Source organism: Rhinolophus sinicus, chromosome 15, assembly GCF_057876585.1.
Source record: "Rhinolophus sinicus isolate RSI-liver-muscle chromosome 15, RSI-T2T, whole genome shotgun sequence".
Taxonomy (NCBI): Eukaryota; Metazoa; Chordata; class Mammalia; order Chiroptera; family Rhinolophidae; genus Rhinolophus; species Rhinolophus sinicus.
This window is the reverse complement of record NC_142515.1, coordinates 92453431-92476643: the sequence shown is the minus strand read 5'-3', so window position 1 is coordinate 92476643 and position 23213 is coordinate 92453431. Positions and strand designations below refer to the sequence as shown.

At 36.1% G+C, this 23213-nt stretch overlaps 1 long non-coding RNA gene across 1 annotated transcript in view; it reads left to right on the top strand.

Annotated features, from left to right (window-relative positions):
- Positions 1–23213, top strand: part of LOC141572818 (uncharacterized) — a 316426-nt gene that overhangs the window by 58747 nt on the left and 234466 nt on the right. Inside the window, exon 2 of the long non-coding RNA XR_012498308.2 lies at positions 20879–21019. This is a non-coding gene — a long non-coding RNA (uncharacterized LOC141572818). The remainder of the gene's footprint in view (positions 1–20878; positions 21020–23213) is intronic.

The following is a 23213-nucleotide window of genomic DNA, read 5'->3' as shown; positions in this document are numbered from 1 at the left end:
TTTTTGGGGTTAAGTCTGTATTTTACCATTTTCTTTGCTCACTGTTAGTCCTTGTAACAGTATATATCTTGGTTGCTACTTATTTATGTTGAGTTTTTCCTGTTACTTTGAGAATTATTCTTTTTTTTCTGAGAAAAATTATATAGAGCTTATTTGCTGAGTACTTGTGTATATGAGTACATTTCCAGTGCTTTCACATGTAAACGATAAGGGGGCTGGCTTTGGAATTTATGGTCATGGTATTTTTCACTTACAACTCTAAAGACGTTAGTGCTTTGTCCTTTGGCAATCAGAGTTGCTAAAGAGAATTGGGAGTCCAGTTCTCCCATTTTTTTCTTTGTACCTGCTTGGATGTCTGTACCATCATTTCTTCATCCTTGAAGTTAAAAAAAAAAAAAAATCACTGGGCTAAATCTGCATGTTAGTTTCTTTTATGAACATTCTTTTCTTAATGATATGTCCTATTCATTCATAGCTGCAGGAAAATTTTTCCTTTATGCAGTTGATTACTGCCTTTGTAATATTGATTCTGATCTCACTAAAATGCTGACCATCCGTATTTTAAAATATGTGTTATTCTTTGTACTCTGATTTCTTTTTTCTGATTGCTTTCATAGCATACTTTTCTCTACATTTTAGAAGAATTTTTCAACTTGGTGTTTTAATTCATGGGGGGGCTGTTTTAACAAAATGGGTGAATTGGGTGGCTTATGAACAATAGAGATTCATTTCTTATATTTCTGAAGGCTGGTAAATCTAAGATGATGGTACTGGCCGATTGGGTGTCTGATGAGAGCCTGTTGTAACCTACCATAGTAGAAGGAGGGATGAGCTTGCTCTCTGGAGTCTCTTTTATAAAGGCATTAATTCCAATCATGAGGGCTCTCTTCTGTCCTCATGACCTAATTACCTCCCAAAGCCCCCAATGCCTCATACCATCACCTTGGAGGGCGGGATCTCAACAAAAGAATTTGGGGGGGACAAAACATTCAGATCATAGCAGTAAATTGGTAATCTACAACCTAATATAGATTCTGTTCTTTATTGCTAATAATCTAATTAATCTAATTAATCTAAAACCTAATATAGATTCTGTTCTTTACTGCTTCCAATGCCACCTTAAATCTTATTATATCATAGTTTCCGGATGTTCTTTCCTTACAATGACTTCTCAATTTTCATTTCACTCTCTTCGTTTTTCCCATCATCTTTTGCTTTATGTTTGCTTATTCTTTACTTAAGTGTATAAAACAGATGTTTGCTAGACTATATCCTTTAAAAAATATATCCTTTCTCTGCCTTGTGTGCTGGGTGTATCTTTCTCTTTTATGCTGCTCCTTTTATTTTTCAGGATTCCTTGTTATTTCTGTTCATCTTTCAATGAGAAAGATCTATTGTTTTCTGCTATTTGTTCTAGTCTGAGTGATTTCCCTTTGGGTTCCGGAAGTAGTCGAATAGAAGTTGTTGCTATTCTCCTATAGTGTCCTACACTGAAAAGCTGTGACTCACCTTCCGTAGGGTGTAGGTTTTGTGAAGGACCTGGGCTCTGGGCAGTCTCAGCAGGGAACTCCATCTTTGCAAGATTTTTTCTCCTCCAAGGTGTTGAAATTGTTCTACTAGTGCTTTCCATAAATCCTGGAGGCAGTTGATTCTGCAAGTTTATGAAGCAAATTATGAACCTTCCTCTCCATCACGCTTCAGTCTAGGAGGTATCGAAGGGGATCTTATTTTCTCCCCTTCTGGCTGCTTTCTGGACACTGCAAGTGTTTCTCAGGAAGAGGGATTGGAAATCACCCCTTGGCAAAGTCTGTGAGGTTTGTTGCAAGCGGACGAGAGCTGTCCCTTTCTTCCCCCCCACACTCCATTCTTTGTTTCTAGGACTGATGCCTATTTTCCTTATTGCCATGTTTGTTACATATTTGAAAATGGAGAAGTTTCCAAACTCCTATGAGTCTCAGTATAAATTAATCAGGAAAATCTCCTCCTCTTGAAGTGGGACTGGTTTCAGGGATGGGCTACAACCTAGCAGAAATGTACAATTTATTTATAAATTGGGAAAATAACAGTATGTGCCTCAAAGATTTGTGAGAATCAGACGAGATTAGTCCAGTGCTGCACCTAGTACACTCTCAGGAAATTCCAACTCTTATTATCCACAGTGGGTATTGTTAATGTTTGTATTTGTGATTTTAGTCACCTTTGGTCTGTTCCCATCACCGCTGTTCCTGGACATCCGTATTTAGGATGTCAGTTTGACACGCTGGGGTGTTGCCTGTGTTGTTGATGAGCCATCGTTAGGTTCACATGTCCTCTAGATAAAGCTTCAAAAAGATTGAAAGGTTATTTTGGACAGCACAGACTCCATGAAGGAAGCCAGTGTATTCATTTATTTACAATGGTCCTGTCCTCCCTATCTCATATCAATAACAAATCATTTAAGAGAGCTGATAAATGCAGATTTATTAAATTATATGCAGTCACTCTCAAGGGCACTATCAAAAAACTTGGAATCTAAAATAAGCCTGCTCTCATGAATAATGGCAATGTTCTATGTCAGTCTTTTTGTTTGCATTTATTAGCTAAAAACATTTTTATGAATAGATCTCTCTCTTATCCATTATTGTGTTACCCAGGGTTCATATAGAAGAGGCAGGATCAATACATGATTCTTTTCCTTTACCGGTTTTTAAGGTAATGAGTTAGTTCCCAGTCTTCCTCCAAAGGTGACCAATTGATTTTTTTTCTAATCGATGTTTTTTATATCATTATAAACTCCCGGTCTGAGGTATAATTTTATGGGCTTCAATCCATTGTATTTCTTATTCTTACTGATGCTCAAATAGGAAGAATATACCATGTACCTGAAAATATAGATCTGGAATGACCAACATCCAGACTTATTTTAGTAAAATTACAGGACTTTAAAAATAAACAAAAAATCCTTTGGACATCTAAGCAGAAGAGCATGTGATATTTAAGGATTAAAGTTATATTGTCACCAGACTTTTCAATAACAATCCTTTATGCCAGAAAAAAAAAAAGGAAGTATATATTTAAGATATTCAAAAGAACATGTGAGCTAAGGATTTTATATCTAGGGAAACTGACTTTTCATTATAAAGGACAGAAACTGTAATTAACATGCAAGAACTAAACAAATACTATTTTTATGATATTTTCCTGAGGAATTTACTAAAGAATATTCCAGATAAAAATGACTGCGGAGATATTAGCATTAGAATTATTGATGAGCATAAACCATATAGTTACCCTTAGAAATAAGACTAAATGAAGGTTGAAAGAGAGAGAGTATAGTTTGTAATGGCTATAAGGTCTGATAATGTTGATAAATTACAACTTTAAAAAATGGATGGGGAATGGGGAAAGCATATGCAAAATTTTTAAATTTGTTTAAGTAATCAGAATTGGTTATGTTAGTATCATCTTTCTGAGAATGTTGTTTGTATAATGTGGGATAGAGCAAAGAGGAATTGTGCAATATTTGAATTCTATCATTTTCTGCGCTTTGAGGACCAAAATTCTCATTGTGGAAGAAAGAAAATACAGAAGTAATATAGGACAGAATATGGAAACTCTCAGTATTAATTTGAAAAGGAAATATTAGTATGAACTCATAAAGCATCTTATCTTATAAAATCTCTCTCTCTTGCTCTTTGCCTCTCTCTCTTTCTCCACCTATCTCTAGCTTAGCTTTGTCCTCTGAAAAGGCCCATAAAACAACGTTCAGTGAAGTCAAATGAATATCCATAGTCTGTTTCTGGGTTGGAACAAGAAATAAACTTATTTCACATATTTCACAAAAGAAGAGCCCGGAACATCTTATCATAATAAATAACAACAAAGCTATTGAAGACACTAGGTTCACGTCAAAAGGACTCAGGAACAAAAATTGAGGAGGCTCCAACTGGCTAAAATTGCATCATTTTGCATCATTTTATTAGGAAAGGTTTCATACATATAGCAAAATACATACACCCTTCTTCCCACCCCTAAGGGTTAACATTTTACTATACTGGCTTTATTAACATTTATTTAGCTATCCATCCCTTTAATCCATCCATTAATCTATCTTATTTTTTGGATGCATTTCAAAGTAAATTGCAGCCATTAGTACCCTTCCTCTTAAATACTGCAGCATGAAAATATCCACGTTTAAAATGTAAAACTAGAAATAAAACACAAAGGTGGCCTTGGTGACAGGCTGAGAGCACTGAGGTGGAGCTGGGGAAGCAAAGAAAGAAGAAATCTATAAGATAAATAAGTACTAGGAATGTCATATACAACATGATGGCTCTAGCTCAGACTACTGTCTGATATATCGGAAAGTTGTTAAGAGAATAAATCCTAAGAGTTCTCATCACAAGGAGAAAACTTTTTTCCTGTTTACTCCCTTATTACTTCTGTATTTCCTTTTCTTTCTTTTATTTTTATTGCATCTATATGAGAAGATGGATATTAGCTGAACCTACTGTCATTTCACAATATATGTAAATCAAGTAATCACGCTGCATGCCTTAAACTTATACAGTGCTGTATATCAATTATTTCTCAATAAAACTGGAAAAAAGCAAAATACATGTTGTATACCTTAAAAAAAAAATAAAAGCAGAGATTAAGGGCAACTGGAAACAAAGCGTTTAACCTTGACAGCTTTGCCTTGGGGCCTTTCCTGTGTGTCCAGTATTTTCCTCCCCCAAGCTAAGCCATTCATCTTCATACACATCTCTGTCTTTATTGCTATTGGATCCTTTGCATAATTGAGCAGGAAATTCACAATAATGCGGTTTTACCTAGGATAAAGTAGTTGCTTTTCTATTAGGCCCTGAGCTTATAACAATGGAAGAAAAATAATCAGCAAGTTACTCATTGAGATCAATTATGTTCACTTAGATACGTAGAAATCACAAGCTTTGTCTTCTATGTTCCAGACACTTAGTAACACTGGAGCTTCCCTCTGTTGATTGCGTGTATTGCTTTTTCACCTAAGGAACTGGGAACACGCTCCAACCTCTGCCTGGAAAGCCTGCTTTATCAAAATCACCTTTGGCTGACTGAGTCCCACTGCAAAGTGTGTACATTTATACAGAACTATGTGTATGTCAGTTATATACATTATGCATTACACATAATGCATAATGCATTATGTATAATGTATGTATTATAATGTGTATATATAATCTATATATGTATTATATACAATGTTTTCTCTATTCTCCTACATTTAAATATAATGCACACATATTTACATACATGCACATGCTCAACATATGAATCAACTATCAATTTACCTAAACCATTTTCCACAGCAGTCCCAGTTGATGGGAGATAACAGTAAACTGTTCCCTATATATATATATCTCCTTATCCATGTAGGTTCTTCCAGTTTTGTTCTTGCTTTGATCAAAGATTTAGGATTATACCTTCTCGGCAACTCAGTGAAAAGCCAAGGAGAATGCGGAGACAACAGGCGACTTTATAAATTAACTGCAATGTAGGGGAATAATTGTAAATCCCACTTTATAAGGGACACATACGATTTATAAGACTAAATTATGTACGGCTCTCTGTGGACCTGCTTATGTACGTCAGCCATGATTGAGCTCTTCCGTTCAAAGGAGGGCACTTATTTCTGGAGCATAGCATGCTTATACTTTTAAAAGTTTGAATATCCTTATTACTGAAGATGATGCTAATGTCCAGCTAGTAATAGAAGCTGTGGAGTTACTGCTAGATCAGTCTTAAACTTTATTATCGGCATTTACTCATGGGGTACAGAATATTTTGACAGCCATTTTAATGTAAATATTTTAGTCACAATTAAGCCACAGGTCAATTTTTAAGACAGCCATAAATTGTATTAAATCAACTTAATTACATGGTTGATTTTTTTTTAAAAGAGCAGTTAAAACATTTCCAATTTTCCCATTTTTATTTTATATAATTGATTTCATCAAGATCTTTTTTTTCAATTAAAATTTTAAGATTAATATTTTATTCATCAGTCACATGTTACTCATTCTGGTTTACTGCCACTGGGGATTTTCTTTGGTGGCAGTTGTTTCCTCTTAAGTCCAGTACTCTTTTGTGGATATAAATTCCTCAAGAATATATAATTCTTTGATTAATTTTTACTCAATTTTCAACATTTAAATTTTAGCAGTTAATAAATTTGTATTGTATTTAATTGGTATAAAACTGACTTGTAGGTAGGTATATACTAGCTAATCTAAGACAAAATTGAGACCACTGCTGTAATAGAGAGGAAGAGAAACACAGGCAAGGAGATATGGGGGACCCTAGAAGACGGAGAAATGTGGGAATACAGAAGAAATGTGGCAGTTGGCGGAGAGGAAGAGAAAGAGATAGGTGTGAGAGAAGTTATTTTGGTATATTGAGTGATAAGCAGTGGATTTGAGTGTGGTATGTATGCAGAGTGAGGGATTCAAAATATCCTTAGGGGTAAGTGTTTTACGTGTTTAGGGTGTAGTGCAAATCATTTTTTGCGAAGATCACCTTTGGATCTCCTTTATTCATAGAAGCTTGGAATCAGGGAAGGGGAAGCTAGGCTTGCTCATCTTGGCTTGGGAGCAAATGTATTTCCGTGGCATAGAAAGTTTTTCTGTTCTTGAGAGACATGAGAAGGAACAATATTGTACAGTACATAATAAATAATTCAGAAGAAAGTGAACATATTAATCTCTTTAAAAAGATTACAAATGAATCTTAATTAGAAGTTGCTTATAATTTTCCTTCCTTTTTTTTTTGGGGGGGGGGGAGGATAAAAGAAACATGTCTTTAAGTTCCATAGCATATTTTCATAGATAGCGTATTTTCACATGACCCCACACTGGGTCCAGCTGCATTTTTGCTAGAAATTCATCTTACTGGCATGGTGTATGGAAAAAGTCATGCCACAGGGAGGGAGCATTTGAGATCTTCTCTTGGGCATATGTCAATTTGGCTCAAATAAACTCTTATAAAAATTTTCAAAAAGAGAGAGAAAGAGAGAGAGAGAGAGAGAGAGAGAGAGAGAGAGAGAGAGAGAGAGAGAGAGAGAAAGAAAGAAAAGAAGTAAGTCATGTCACAGCCTGGACCTAAGGCAAGTGTTCTCTCCTCTCTAGGTCCCAACTTCCTCATGTGAACAAAAAGGAGTTGAACTTGAGGTTTTTCTAGCTCTGGTATTATAGGTTTACTGTCTTTGGGAGGTTTATATATGTCCTCTGGATATTCCGTAAATGACCAGAGAGCAGTGTCAACACAGCTTTGTCTTTCTACCTACAATCTGATGACTGGGACACTTTCATTATTGAACAGCTGCCATCCCTTCTTCCATTACTGACCCCAGCTTATGGTAGTTCAGGGGCAGGGGCTTGGCCCAGGCTGACCCCTGGTTAATGGGAAGTAAGCGTAATCACATTAGCTCAGTTGGGATTTTTGAAAATTACATTAGCTCATCCAACAAAAGTGAATCTGCCAATAATTGATGTGATGGATTTGCTATTAGAATATAGAGGGTTTTTTCTTCCTTTGTGTCATTTTGGTAAAGAAACAGATAGAAAAACCACCCAAAATAAATTAAAATTTCAAGCAGCTTACAGAGTACGTTTTAATAGAATTTCATCCTCTAGTTATTGCTTTATTCCCCTAAGTAAAGGATATTTTGGGGAATGATATTTCTTGGTCATTTTACATAATCTACTTAAGGGTTCTTGGTAAAGATCACAGATAAATAAGTTTGAATAGTTATTAAAAACACTTGTGCAAGCTGAAAATGTCAGGAATACTGGTTTCCCTTAAAATCTTTAGAGGAATATTTGTTTGCTAGGTTTTTATAATCCAATATGAAAAGTACAATAATGGAGACTATGAGGTACTTTTAGAACCTACATTCGAGAGCCTTTAATTCTGTTTTTGAGTGGGACGAGTGTTTAAGGTAGACCAGATAGAGAAAATAGGCACTTATTTGCATGGTAGGATATGCTGAAAGGGAGCTAACATGAGTTAAATAATTAATTTTATGTCAAATGTAATGCTATTTTTTTACATGCATCATATTAAGAACCGTATAGAAGAGATATCACTTGTATTTCATTTCACAGGTGAAAAACTGCAGCTCACATTCCTTAAGCAACTTTCCCATACCACACAGATAATAGATAGTTGAGCAAGACTCAAAATTCTAGAGCCTTGAGCATTGTTCTCAAGTCAGGCATTAGATTAAAAATCACCCACGATCTGGAAAACAACATCTAAATCAACAAAGGCAATAACAGTAAAGGCTTACTGAATTAGAATCCTTGGGAGAGGGGTCATCTTTAGTTTTAAGAAATTCCACAGGTAATCCTGATGGATAGCCGGGAAGGACTGGTGTGAATAAGGGGTCAATATGGGCAGTTTAGGTAGGTTCTAGTTTTGGAGAAACCCTAAAGTATATCTGGTAGTCATAAAAGAATGAAATTTTCAGTGGTCTTCGGGAGATACGATATACTTGTCTTTTTGTAATAGACATACATCTGCTGAACGTGTGTGAATTGCAAGTTAGTCATTGCACTCAGAAGGCGTATAAAAGGCACTAGGTTTCCTAAAGTTACTCTTTTTTCCACAAAGAAGAAAGATAAGGAGCAGAAACTAGAACACTGGAGTTCCATGAAAGGAAGAGACACTCTTTCCAAGTAGGGTGAGTTGCAACCACCTACGGAAGAGAAGGCATCACAGGCTCCGGAAAAGGAAGAGTATGTCAATGGAGCAAGGTGCTGGAGGCAGCAGGGTGCAGATGGAGAATGGAGAAACTGGACTGAGGGGCTGTATCTGAACACAGGGACTCTGACTCCTGTTCCTTTCAGTAATGGCAGACAGTAGCTGGGGAGAGCTATACCTGGTTATATATTATACTTGAAGAGAAGCATAGAAGAACCAGATGGTGTTTTGATAGAGTAACTGGGCATTAAGGGATTGGAGAAAGTCATTTAATAAATTAAAGAATTTGGAATGCCCCTTATCTCAGAATGGGAAACAGCAGACTTAGAGAGGGTCATATAAAACCTTTTAAAATGTTTGAAGGTATTGTGCGGAAGATGCAATACTTTTTCCTTTGACATTTAGAAATTCTTTTTTCACTTTAGTCTTAATTTGTATGGTGCTATCAAGTTGTCTGATTACAAGCTAATTTTATTTCTTTTATCAGTGACTTGGTGTTTTACCTGACGGCTCAGATTATATTTTTATTTATCTTTAAAATCTAAGAGTTTATCACTTCTTGGCCTTTTGGCTAAGATCAAGTGTAAAGTCTAAGAGTGTCTAGTACATACTTTGCTGTCAACCATACTAGATCCATTTTCCCAGATACAATGTTGGGAACCTTGTACTTTCATTTTATTTTCCATGATATATTTTGAATCTTTCTTCATTTTGTTATTTGGATGATCACTTTTCATTCTACCCCTTCTTTTATTTTAATTATGAGATTTTGAATATTTGACTTAAGGAACTTTTAAATTTGTAAATGTTTTTTAAAAGGTATTTAGTTTTTGTTGGATTATTTACTATAGTTATCCTCTGCTTTATGGTTGATTTGTAAGGGGAGACTTACATTAGCTACAATATTTTTATTCTCATTTAACGTGTCTTTAATATAGTGGTTTTATAAGTACTTTTATATAATTTTCTCTTCATCTTGAAATATTTTATATTCTTCTGATTCAGCGTTACTGGGTGTATATAGGCAGGACTTAGGTGTTCCATTGTATTCTAGGTTTCTTATATCAAAGGCATCTTCTTTTGTGGGTAAAGAACAGTTTCTTTAATCAGTGATAATTGTTATGAATCGATGTGTTTTCTCATTCTGTGATTCTGAATATTGTCAATAATTTCAACAATTATTCTCTCTTTTTCTTTACCTTTAAGCTTCCAAGGGATGCTTCTCCATTCCGAATCACTCTTCTTTTCCATAGAAATAACATCTTCCCAAGCTTGCTACTGCTCCCATGTATTTCAAGCCCCTTTTTTTCCCAAAGGTGATTAAAGAGACATGGCAACTAAATACAATGTGTAATCTTAAAACAGCTAGACATTGTCATTGGGGTAACTGGCAATACTTGAGTAGGAACGGTGGACTATAGAATAGTATTGCATACTATATGGTAAATTATGTCTACTGAGTTTGAAAACTATAATGTGGTTATGCAAGTTGTTTTTTTTCTTAGGAGATATGTACTGTTGTATGAGATAAATGGGCACGATGTCTCTAATTTCCTGTCAAATGATTCAGAAAAACTTATCTCTCTCACACACACACACACACACACACACACACACACACACACACACTGTAACTAAGTGTAAACAAACAATTGATTAATTTGGAAATGTGTATATGAGTACTCTTTGTATTCTTCCTGATATTTCTGGGAGTTTGTACTTAAACAAAAAGTTACAAATAACAAGGCCTCTTTCTTTCAATTTTTCAGTAGATAGATACATCATGTCTCAGGCCTGTTGTCAGCATTTCATCACTCCTGGTGGGATTCTTCCTTCAAGGTTTACATATTTGTTTCCAGCACCCCTGTTGTCTTCACCTCTTTTGCTTGCAGGAGCTTCTGCAGCCATAAACTGGTAGAACATGTAGGTGATTATTTTGATGACTTATTGGAAGCTGATTGTAGATTAACCTGAGAGAGAAATACTACTGGGGGCAACATTCCTAGAGGATCTCCCACACTTTTGTGGACATCACCTGCATGAATTCCAGCAGGTTCTCCCCCTGAAGATCTGGGAAAGATTTCCCCCAAGCTCTGGCTAAAGGAAAGGAAGAGCAATTCTTGTGAAATACATCTAAGGCCTTCTTCACGACAAGCGTCTACGCCCTGGAGGTAGAGCCTTAACTTAGCTGGGAGAGGCAGTCCTGACTCTCTAGCCCTTTCTAGCTTTCCTGTCTCAGCTAAAGGGGAATAGACACATAGTAAACAGGAATCAGGGTTTAGAAGAAATAGATTAGGAATGCTTTAGCCTGGGAAAGGAATGGGGAATGAGGAGGAATAAAAGCTATCCCACTGGAGAGTCACTGGTCACAGACCAGAGACGCAAGGCCACTAAAAGACTGAGATTTAGTCAAAAGATTATAGAATGTTTCTCTTCCCTCATATTATCACTATAATAACAGAGCTCCAGTGAAATACAGTGGAAAGAGCCAAAGGACATAAGTTCTCCCTGAGGAGAAGCCCAAAGTCAACTGGGAAGATAAAAACAAGGACGCTAGAGAAACTTCATGTCACTAACTATGGAAAACATTAAATATAGCCAAGGTTCTAGCCAAATTATTGTAAATGCTCACAGCAAAGGTCTATTTACCTCAGTTCCTATTACCTAATACATTAAGTCCAGCTTTCAATAGAAAATTACAATACACGCCCAAGACAACAAAAATAGTCTCAAGAGATAAAGGACTCATTGGAACCATGCTCAGGTCACAAAGATGTTGTAATTATCAGAAAGGAAATTTAAAATATGGTCAGTATATTAAGGATTCTAGTGGTGAAAGTAAATAATATATAAGAACAGGTGGATGATGTAAACAGAGGGAAACTAAGAAAAAAGCAAAATAAAATGTTAGATCAAAAACATTGTAATATAATTGAAGACAGTTTTTCATGAGCTTATCAGTAGACTCAACACACTAAAGAAAGAATTAATTATCTTAAAGATAGGTCCATAGAAATGTCCCAAAAGGAAATTCAAAGAGAAAAATGAATAAAGAAAAAATAGACTGACTAAAGTAGTGAGTCAAAAACCAGGCTAATATATATGCCAAGATTTGTGCACTAGTTTTTTTCAAAATAGGTAGCTGCTGTGATTAGTAAAATACAAATTTAATGAAAAATGAATAGAATAGAACATCTGAAAATGTGGGACAATTTCAAAAGCTATAACTTATGCAAGATTGGAATACCAGTAGGAGAAGGAAGAGAGAATGGAGCAGAAGAATGAAGTAAAAATGGCTGCAAGCTTTCCAAAATTAATGACCACAAACCACAGATCCAGGAAGGTCCAAGTACACTAAGCAAGACAAATAACAAAGAGAAACCACAGCGAGGCATGTTGTATTCAAATTGCAGGAAAGGAAAGACAAAGTAAAATCTTAGAAAGAAACTAGAGGTGTAAAACATCATCTTTGTAGAGGAGCAAGGATAAGAATTACATTAGACTTCTTGTCAGAAGCTATGCAAGCAAAAAGGGAGTGGAGTGAAATATTTAAAGTGTTGAAAGAGAAAAAAGCAGCTAACCTAGAATTCTATATCCAACAAAATTATCCTTCAAAAATGAAGGAGAAATAAAGATTCAGAAAAACAAACAAATAAACAAATAAAATAACTAAGATAATTCATTATTAACAGACCTCCCTGTAAGAAATGCTTAGTTATAAATCTAAAAAAATTATGCATAAGATCTTAATGGGGAGAGCTACAATATACTGATAAAAGAAATCAAAGATCTAAATAAATGGAAATATATTTTTTACTCATGTGTTAGAAGACTTAATATTAAGGTATAAATTCTTCCTAACTTGGATTAGAAAGATTCAATGCATCTTAATCAAAATCTCAATAAGCTGTTTTGTAAATATCAACAATTGATTCTAAAGTTTATATTGAAAGGAAAAAGTTTACATGAAAAGATAACACAACACTCAAAAACAACACTGGAGGACTCATACAGCCCAATTTCAAGACATAATATAAAACTACAGTAATCAAATGATTTAGTCTTTCCATAGGATAGATTTCTTGAGGTGAAATTGCTACATAAAAATCATGTAAATCCAAAGGGGGGGGGAGAGAGAGAGAGAGAGAGACAGAGAGAGAGAGAGAGAGGGAGAATGGTTTGTTTTAGAAAGCTGTCTGACAGCTGTATGGAGAATAGATTTCAAATGCATAAGAGAAGAGACTAATAATGCTTCACAATCCATTTAAGAAAGTGGTTTGACAAGGCTATTAGCAGTGAAGTGGAAAAATTAAATGGATTATAAATATGCTTTAATGATGAAGGTGACAAGACTTGCTGGTTAATTTAATTTGTGATATGAAATAGGATAAATAAAGAGTAACTATTAGAATTTGGGATTGGACAACTGGTTGGTTAGTGGGACCATTTACTGGAACAGGGAAGATGAGAAACAAAATAGCCTTGGATATAATGTGGTATATTAAGAATCCTGCTTTGGCTGTATTAATATTGTAATGACTATCAGGTTCCCATGTGGTGGTGCAAGAAAGATCTTAAATACACAAAGTTGGAGTTCAGTAAATGTCAGGAATGAAGATACAAACTTGGAAGTCACCAGTGTGTAGATGGTATTCAAGGAAATAGGAATGAAAGTGATCTCTTAAAGAGAGAGCATAGACAGAAGAGTGGAAAACCTAGAACAGAGTCTAGGATAATTTAATATGTTGATGTTGAGCAAAGAAGGAGAAACCAACAGTGGCAAGTGAAATAGGGAAAATCTAATAGTTTGGGGTGACTAGTAGAGTAGGAACTCTTTTAAATGGACAGATGAGGTGAACTCAGTTGACTGCTGCTGAGAGATCAAATAAGGGGAGGAGAGAACAGTCACTGGCAGCATGGAGTTCATTGGTCACTTTAATTTTTATAGTTTCAGTAAAGTCGTGTGCCTTAGAGTAGAGAAGATAATGTGAGGAAGAGAAGAAAGACATAATAGGTAACTCATAGGTGTGGATGTTTTGCTGAGAAAGGGAACAAAGAAATGGGTACTAATTGGAGGAGGACACAGGTTTATGGCCCTGTGCGTGTGTATGAGTGTGCGTGTGTTTGAGAGAGTGTGTGTGTGTGTGTGTGTGTGTGTGTGTGAAGATGGGTGATGCTAGATTAGGTTTGTGTGCTGCTGAAATTGATCCAATAGAAGGAGAAATCAGTGATGAGAAATGTAGGCTTTAACAGCTATATATGATGTCAGAGGGGTAGTAGACTTTGGGGGGTTATCACTTTTTGAGGGGTATAAATGTCTAATCATTATGTTGTTTTGTACACCTGAAACTAATATAATAATAATAATAATAATAATAATAATAATAATAATGAAATGTAGGCTTGAAGTCCTCTTAAAAAAACAAGTGGTGGAATCCAGAGAACAAATGTAAGATTAGCCTTAGGTGAGTCGGGGGACACTGTCCATAGTAACAAAAGGCAAAGTAGATGTTATAGATGCAGATACAAATAAATTGGTTGATGTAGTGGAAAAAGTGAGCAATTACTAAGTACTAACTTTTTCTTAATGAAATGTCAGTCAAGATTAGCTGTAAGGGAAGTAGTTGTAAAGGAAGGTTGGAAAGGTCAAAATTTTGAAGAAAGAGGAGCACAAAGCAAATATTTTTGGAGAATGGGAGCCTGAATATGTTAGGAAAGGGTCATAAGATTGTTGGGCAGTATTGTGTGCCTGTAAGAGATTTGTAATCAAGAGTTTGAAGTTAGACTTTTAGGGTGATTGTATATTTTTCTCCAGATCATTCCAGCTGCATGTGTGCAGTCAGAGACTAAGCAGAAAGGTGCGTTTAACCAGGATAGACGGAGTGTATGAGAAATCCCTTTCTCCACAATCTCAGTAACTCTTGATATTATGCATCTTTAATTTTTGCCATTATAGTAGCTAAAAAACAAAATCTCATTTTATTTTTGCTTACATTTCTCTGACCTCTAGGCAGACTGAATATCTTTTCCTGTGCTTATCAGTCATAGTTATTACTTCAGATTCTTTGTCTATTTTTTTCTAAGTTATTTGCTTTTTTTCTTATAGATTTTTAAGATTTATATAATGGACACTAACATTTTGTTTGTTACATATCTTGCACTATTTTCTCTCAGGCTATTATTTATTCCCAATTTACAGTGTCTTTCACTATGTTGATGATTTGAAAGTTTACATAGTCAAATATATCAATGTTTTTATTTGGAGCTTCTGGGTTTATGTCTGACTTAGTCTTTTCCTCTTCTACCCCACTTGAAGTTTATAAAATTAATCTCCTATATTTTATTATAGTATTTTCCAAATTTTCATTTCTTATGTTTGATCATTTAATCATTTAATTTGAGTTTAATTTTGTATACAGTGTGTGGTAGAGAATCTATTATTTTGATAAATGGTACCCAATTGTGCAGTAACTTTCCCCACAGATTTCAAATGTCACTCTTTCATATTTTAAATTTATATACACACATATATGTATATAGATGTGTAGTCATGTATCTGGATTTTCTTCTCTGTCCCATTGATTTGCTTGTCTACACTTGTGTACTGTTTTAACTAATACAGTTGTGTACCATGTTTTGACACTTTGTAGAACAAGTCCCTCCGTTATTCTTCTTCCTTTAAAACTTTTGCTGGCTATTCTTGCTTGTTAACTTCTCCAGACAATTTTTATAATTTACTTATCAATTCCAATGAGCCTTGCAGGCATTGAATTTACAGATCACTTTGGGGAAGCAGTTAAATTCTGCTTTGGGGTAGGAAGCGGAAAGGAGAGAGCAAGACGCCCTCGGCAAGTTTAGGTGAGCTGATCCTATGAATTTCAGGACAAGGCCACAGACACTCTGGATAGGAGAGTTCCAAAGGCAGAAGGAATAAGGGACAGATATTGAAATCAGCTTCGCTCTACTGTGCATTTACCAAAGAGTAAGCTAAAAAGGTTTTCAATGCAGCAATTTTGATAAACACTACCTGCTGGAATGATGCCCAGTAAATTGTATCACAGCCATTTGTTTTCCCAAACTGATGTTTACGTCTGTCAAAATAAACTAATATTCTCAAATTATTCAGTTATTTGGTGGGAACATGGTTCAAAAGAAAACAGAAACCAGTGGCAGGGGAAAGGAGGCAAAATGGTGATTTGTAGGAGAGGAAGTTTACAATTGATTGAAATAAGAATACGGACAAATTTAAAAAATTCTATTATGTGAATGTCTTGGATGGAAACTTTGCAAGGGAATTAAAGTTTATGCAATAAAAGGAAAGACACTAGATTACCATATTAATTCCTTCTTCACGGACCCATGAAAAAAGCAGGCATTAGATGCCAACCCTGAAAGGGTCACAGCCCAAGGCCTCCCTAGTTTAACCCTGGGAACTTCTGCGTTATTTTCACAGCTGCAGAAGTGTTAGGAGTCCTATGAAAAAGAAACATTGCCGTCTTGAGCTATACATCTATCAACGCTTATTTCTATGTTCTTTTCTGTGGTGCTGATTTTTCTCTTTTGTTTTCTGCAAAAAGTAAAAAAGAAAGACCTGATTAGAATGCAATCCTCAGCGGCCTGCAGGGCTACAGTGGTGCTACAGAACCTCATTCTGATGGGGCCAATGGCAGGGAGCTATTTATAGACTGGCTCTGAAATTTCCTTAGTGACAAGGGTTGGAAGGCACTCTCTCCCCGCTGCTGGAAATATCCAGCTAGTGTGGCCTTGCCCCTATAACTTTGGAATTCTTCTCAAGTATTCATAGGTTCAGTATTATTTTCGTGTACATTAACAAATGATTCATGGTTGGAGACCTTTCATGAATATTTACAAATCCAATTGTGTATTATAGGTTGTTTTGATGATAACGTATTCTCTTGAAGGAGAGATATTTCATTTTGATGGCTAAGCTTTGTACTGCCGCGACTAATGTCCGTGCTTGCATTTTTTTGTGCTTTGAAATTTATAAGCCGTCTATTGTATATCACATTTCTGGGCATTGGCCAAAACCCTAACATTTTCTTCCTTCCCTTTATGTTTGTTCTTGTTTTCCTTCCCTCCAGCTTGACCATCTGTCTCCCTACTTTTGTTTCGGTAGCATCATGGACTAAGTACCTAGGGGTGAAACAGCACATGTCATCAAAGATTCAGTTTTCAGAAGTCATCTCTGATCTGTGGAAGTACAGAGTGACTTCTGCAAAGTGTTCTACATCTTGTTACCATCTGGTCCTATTACCTCACCTAGTTAGAGCACAGCGAAGGAGGCCAAGGTCATCGATTCAGACCCCACATGATCCAGTTTACTTTGTACAGGGAAGAACGTTTTTGTGTGGCCGTAGTCTGCAACTGCTAATCCTGGCTGGTCCATCTTGAAAATGAGCCCACACTGGAGGACCTGGTGAGAGCTGGGTAGCAGCCAAGCGCTCACCATTATTACAAAAACTTCAAAGCATATGTTCTACAGCTGGACAGTCAGCAGAACCCCTATCTCAGTGCACTCTTTGTATTAAGCTTTCGAATAGATAGGACATGAACACTTGTCTGTTTCACACATCTAAGGTCACATGGGGGAAGATGAGAGCCCCCCCAAATTAGTCCTGTCCTCTGTGTCATTCTTCCTTTCTATTCATGTTTCCTAATCACATCCCTCTGTGGACTTACACATTTGAAAGACTGGCACCATCAAACCTGGTGAGGTAAGCCGACCCATATCACTGGGAAGAGAGTTGCCATTAGATGAATGCAATGTCTGAGGACTCTAAAGGACAGAAATTTTAAGCATCTTCTGCATTTGGCTTTTGTACTACTAATAGAAAATTGTCAGGATGATTTAAAATTTACAAGCCATTTCTGTATCTTCCACTCATGTGGTCCATCCAATGTGGGATTGGCTTGCCGGGCATTACTATATCTTTCAGATTAGACAAATTATGGATAGAAAGGTTACATTACTTGTTCAAGGTCACAGAAGTTATGTAGACTTTGGACCCTGATTCAGGGGTCTTTCCATGATGTCACACTATATTTTATTTCTTGACTTACACTTACAGAAATATCTCAACAGAAAATTGATTGTATTGTAGAAAACATTTCTATTTTATTTTTGAGTTGATTAGGGAGGGCAGATTTCATACTTCTATAGTCACAATTACATACCAAACCAGATTTTTGAAACTTGAATATGGTCTCAAAAGGAGATTGAATAGATGTTTCTGAAAATCTTCCAGAGCTTTTTCAGAAAGACCATGAGATATGGCAATTGATAAAGTTTCTGAAATTAAAGAGACCTGCTTTCACATCCTGGCTCTGCCTAGTTTATTTTTCAAACAATCCTACCCTCCATGATTAAGAAATAACCTTACATGATTAAGAAATAGCCTTGGCAACAGTCTTTCTGAAACGAATTTGTTCCAAACTGTGTCATAGCCCTGCTCAGAATCGAAGTTCAAAAATAAGAAAATGATGAAAGGGATTTCAATTCAGAATCCAGGGAGTAGGAGGAAGCAAGATGTTCTTAGTCTCTCCCCCGGAACCCCAAGACCATTGCACTTTAATTGTGTGACATTTCTCTTCCAATGCAAGGCAGGTCTTATATCCAAAGGGTCTGCTTTACATTTTGCTGCTTTGCAGACCCTAGCATCATCTTGCCTTACTTTTTACAACATTACATAATGCATTATGTCTTGCTACAACTTAAGGCCTCCTGCTGACTACTTAAAATTGCTAAGCAGAAGGTCAGACTAGATCAGTGAACATCTATTAAAATGCATAGGCAGCAACACAAACAGTAGGTAATAAGAACTCAGAGCAAGCCAAAGCCTCGTGAAATGTGAAGGAAAAAATAAACAAGGTGTTTCTTAATTTTGTGCCTGCATCTTTGTTTCATTCATATTGATGGCTGTGGATTTAGATCCATCATCAGTTTGCCTTTTTGGAATTTGTTTGTTTTTCTTCTTGTGACATATTTTATACATTCAGAAGAATGAATAAAACATATATACTCTTTGAAAAACAATTACAAAACAACATCCATGAGCCTCTCAGGCCAAGAAGAAACTGGCCACAAGCCTCTCCCGAGTCAGACAGAATCTACCTCCACCAACAATAACATCAACCAAAGAAATACGTCCGTCTGAATGAACTTGCTTGTCTGTACAGATTTATCTCCTCTGTAGTTTACCCCCTAAAGACTTTAGTTTTATTTTGTTTTTGAAAATTATGCAAGTGAATTATATACAGCTTTTTCTTTTTTGACTGCTTCGTTCACTCGGTAGTTTATCTGTAAGCTTTCTCCATGATAATGAATGAATATATAGTTTCTATATTTTTATGGTTGTATAGTATAATATTATATTCATAGTTAACAATTTTTATATTGATTCTATCTTGAAACACCTTGGGTCATTTCCAGTTTGAGGCTATTTTGAACAATGCTGCTATGAACACTACTGTATCTATGTCCTGGCTACGTACTAAGAGTTTTTCCAGAGTACTCTTAGTACGTAGGGGGTAGAATGCTATATCATAGGACATACATACTTTCAACTTTGCTAGAAAATACTAAACAACTTCCAAAATATTTTATCAATTTTCTCTCCCAAGACAGAGTTCCTATTGTTCCATTTTCTCACCAACACTTGAAATTGTCAGATACTGTTAATTTTTGCCAATTTCATGGGTATATAATGGTTTTCCATTGTGGTCTTAATTTGCATTTCATTGCTTGGTAATGAGTTGATCACATCTCTTTTTTTTTTTTTTTTTGGCAGCCATTTAGATTTCCTCTTTTGTGGAGAGTTTATTCAAATCCTGTGCCCATTTTCTTTCAGTGAGGCTATTTGTCTTCCTTATTTATCTTTTTGAGGATTATTTGTTCTATGTATTATTTGAAACAATGACTTAAAGAGATGGTGGAACTAGTCATGGGGATACCAAGGGAAGAAGATTCCAGGTAATGGAGGTCCAGTGCCCAGTCCTATGCCAGAAGCCTGCCTGAGGTAAAATAGTGAGAGGAAAATAATAGTAGTTGAAGTCATAGGGATAATGGAGGGAGACCTTGTAGCAATCTTTGGCTTGGACTCTGAATGAAATGACCGTAGGGTTCAGAGCGAAGGAGTGATATAACCTGACTCCTCCTCTTTTTAAAAAGTTAATATATTTTTTGAACAGTTTTAGGTTTACAGAAAAATTTAGTGGAATCTAATGTCCTGTTGGAAGTGTCTGTGCTTCCCTCCCTGCAACTATGGGCTCTGCAAAGTTAGAAGTTTTGGCCTCCGAGGGACATAGTACTACAAAGGGACAGAATGAGATCTTATTGAACTATCTATTGTACCTGCTGCCAGGGCATTTTAGATTCCTTTATAGGGACTAGCAAGTGAGAAGAGTAAGCATATTGAGAGGAGAGTAATCGTATTGACCTGAGAGTAGAAAGAGGCACATTGGCTGTTACACAGTAGGGCTACTTGTGGTATCCACGTGTCCACTTGGATGCCTCTTAGTACTTCCCTGACAAATTACTTAGTACTTCCCTGAATGAACATGTGCAGCAACCCTTGAGAATAGTGTATGATGACCGTCAGTTCAGATCCTGTTTGGTTTACACTACCAGGTAAAACACCCAGACCCACATGGACGTTGGCTGAGGGTAGGGAAATTTACAGTGGATGATGGAGGAGGAGAGTGATCATTACCAACTGTGGCCCTGAGACGGACTGCAGCAGTGAGGGCTGTAGTTTGTCTCATTACATTTGCCCTAAGGAAAAGAGGTCAACGGATTCCTGGAAAATGTCTAGAGATGTGGATTGGTACAGAGCAAAGATGGAGTGTGGTGGACATGGAGATCAGCTGCTCAGTCTCTCTGCAAGCAAATCTTCTGTGGGAAGCATCATTAGACAAACGCCCCTGTTTATATTCAGATATAATATGACGTTCACACTGAACCGTGCTTCCCCCAGGGCCATTCCCAGCATGATGAGATTATCAGAGTTGGTATATTCTTGCTTCTAATGGGAAACCTTTGCTCTGTGAGCTTTCGTTAGCCGACTGTGACATTTTTAGAATTGTATAATGGTCCAAGGCTTGTCCTACTCAATTCTCCTTTCTTTTCTCTCTTCTTTCACAGATGTCAGATCTATATCGTGGTCTCCCAGACTACCTCACTTGCCTCCCCCTTGCTCCTTCACAAGCATGTTCCCCAGTAAATCTCAGGAACATCTAATCCCATTTTGGCATCTGTTACTTGGCAGACCTGAGCTGAAATAAGGTATGTTTAATATAGTTATCAAAATGGTTTAGTTTAAATCTACCATCTTGCTATCTCTTGTCTACTTCTTCCATTTGCTCTTTGTTCCTTCTCCATCCTTCTTTTGGATTGAGTTTTTTAAAATATGATTTTTTATTATCTCTACCTTTTGTTTTATTTTTCAGCATTTAACTTTAGTATCATTTAAGTGTTGGTGTTTGACTTTCAAGTGATGCTCTACCACTTCACATATGGTGTAAAAAATGTACAGCAGGATATATCCAATTTTCCCCTCCTGTCCTTTGAGCTATTTTCAGGCATTTTACTTCTGCATGTATTATAAGCCCCACAACACATTGCCGTTGTTTTTAGTTTAAACAGTCAAATATCTTTTATAGATATTAAAAATGATAAAAATGTGTTTTATACTCTTCCACGTATTTGCCCTTTTTAGTGCTCATTACTGTATGTAAATATGTAATGTAACCTTTTCCATCTTTCTTTAATTTCTTAAGGTGCACATATGCTGCTGATAAATTTTCTCATATTTTGTCAGTCAGACAAGTTTATTTTGCTTTGATTTTTTTTATTGTGGTAAAATATTTATAGCATAAAATTTACCATTTTAACAATTTTCAAGTGTACAGTTCTATGGCATTAAGTACATTCATGTTGTGTACCCGTCACCATTCTCCATCTCCAGAAAGGTTTTTGATGCAACTCTGTACCTATTTGAACACTAATTGCCCATTCTCCCCTTCCCCCAGTCTCTGGCAACCACCATTCTACTTTCTGTCTCCATGAATTTAACTAGTCAGCAACCTCATATAAATGGAATCATCAACTATTTGTCCTTTGATTGTGACTGGCTTATTTCACTGAGTATAATGTCTTTAATGTTCATGCGTGTGGTAGCATGTGTCAAAATTTCCTTCCTTTTTAAAGCTGAATGATATTCTATTATATGTATGCAACACATTTGGTTTATCCATTCATCCACCAATAGACCTTTTGGCTATTGTGAATAATGCTTCTATGAACACAGGTGTACAAATACCTGTTCAAGTACCTGTTTTTACTTCTTTTGGGCATATGTGCAGAAATAGAATTACTAGATCACATGGATATTAGGTTTCTTAGGGCTGCCATAACGAAGTATCATAGGCTGTGTAGCTTAAAAAATAGACATTTATTTTTTCACAATTCTGAAGGCTGAAGGTCTAAGATCAATGTGGACATGGTTGGTTTCTTCTGAGGCTTTTCTCTGGTTTGTAGCGGTCTCCCTTCCCCCCGTGTCTTCCCTCTGTGCCTTTCTGTGGCCAAATTCCCTCTTCTTACAAGGACACCAGTCATATTGGACCAGGGCCAACCCTAACGGCCTCATTTTAACTTAATTACCTCTTTAAAAACCCTACTCCCCAAATAGTCACAAGCCAAGGTGCAAGGGGTTTGGACTTCAACATATAAGTTTTTGAGGTATAGACACAAATTTAGTCCATAATATTCTGTACTCTGGCTCTTCACAATTCATATTTTCCTTGCATGCAAAATACATTCACAATAACCCCATCCCAAACAGCCCCAAAGGTCTTAACCTATTCCTGCAACAGTTCTTACGACCAAAATCTCATCTAAAAATCATCTAAATCAGGTATGGGTGAGATTTGAGGTATGATTCACCCTGAGGGAAAATTTTTCTACTACTATGAAACTATAAAACCAGAGAGAAGGTTATATACTTCCAAAATATAATGATGGGGCAGGCATAGTTTAGACATCTCCATTGTGAAAGGAATAAGTTGTAAAAGGCAAAAGATTTATGCAATCTGAAGAGAAACCAGAGTATTTTTTTCCAAATCCGATTACATGAGATTTCCCACTATGTTTTATTTTAAGTGTGTCATAGTTTTAGGTCTTATGTTTAAGTCTTTGATCCATTTTGAGTTAGTTTTTGTATGTGATATAAAGTAAGGCTCCAACTTTATTCTTTTGCTTGTGGATATCCAGTTTTCCCAGTAGCATTTGTTGAACAGACTGTCCTTTTCCCATTGAATAATCTTAGCACTTACGTTAAAAATTATTTTACTGTATATATGTGGGTTATTATTTCTGGGATCTCTATTCTATCTCACTGGTTTATATGTCTGCCTCTTTGCCAATACCCCTCTGTTTTGATTATTATCATGAATTCAGGAAGGTGAGTTCTCCAGTTTTG